Raw genomic sequence first — 1,257 nt, 5'->3', positions numbered from 1 at the left:
TTTCTAATCTTACTCATATCTCCTACTGACTTTCCATTTTAAAATATTTTACATATTCCCATCAAAGGAGACATATTTTTCATTAGACAATATTCTTTCATTGTCGACGAGCTTTGCCATTCTCATAAGAATTCGTAATTTAATATGCCGATATGACATCGTATGATATAAACTAGAAATGAAAATGATCTTAAAATGAAGAAACCTGCCCTTTCCTTCATATTTTACTTACAAATTCATTTTACTGCTACTGACCAGAATATCATATACAATATACAAACTTTCAGAAAAAATGTTACATACGCTGGGTAAGATGTAAACTTAATATATTCAATTAAAAAATTTTTATATTATCACGACAAAAAGCAGTTTTTTTTGTTGTTGAATAATGGCAACATAATAACTTCCTACAATAGAATAACAGGAAGTTCAAGAGTCAAATGTATTCATTCTTCATTTCAATTCATCAAAAACAAAAAGTAAAAAAAAAGTACAAGATTGCGTTAGATAATAAAATCTTTGACGAAAGATATTAAACTGTTATAAAAGTGGATACATCGTCGATAATATCAATCATAGTAGAAACTTACAGGTGGTTTTAGCTTATATCTGATTATTATATTACATAGAAAATCGAGATATATCAAAATATCATGACAGGTTACCAAGACAACAAAAAATCGTACAAATTCCTCAAATATGCCAATCCAGAACCAGGGGAAGAAGTTGTTATTTCTGGAATCGCGGGTAGATTTCCAGAATCCCAAAATATGATGGAATTTAAAAATAATATTTTTAACTGCAAAGATTGTATCACCGAAAACGAACGCCATTGGAAACTAGGTACTAATTTACGAATATACTAATTTCATTTAACAGAGTAAGCTATTTAACGTTAACATTTTCCCATCGTTATGTTTTATAAGGTAATTCAGAAATTCCAAAGCATTTCGGCAAAATTCAAAATATTGAGAAATTCGATGCTTCATTTTTTGGAATACATTTTAAGCAAGCTCATTTGATGGATCCTATGAGCAGAATGATGCTTGAACATGCTTACGAAGCTATAATAGATGCTGGGATTAATCCAGAAGATATTCGTGGAACAAGGACAGGTGTATTCGTAAATTCATGTTTCTCCGATTCCGAACCAACTTTGCTTCACAGCAAACTTCAGGTACTTGAAAATAACGAACGATGGGAATATAGATTATTGATTACTTATAAGAATGGATAAGACAAAGGGTATGTCTCTTA

This window comes from Vespula pensylvanica, chromosome 3, assembly GCF_014466175.1.
Source record: "Vespula pensylvanica isolate Volc-1 chromosome 3, ASM1446617v1, whole genome shotgun sequence".
Classification (NCBI taxonomy): Eukaryota; Metazoa; Arthropoda; class Insecta; order Hymenoptera; family Vespidae; genus Vespula; species Vespula pensylvanica.
This window is presented reverse-complemented; position numbering follows the sequence as displayed.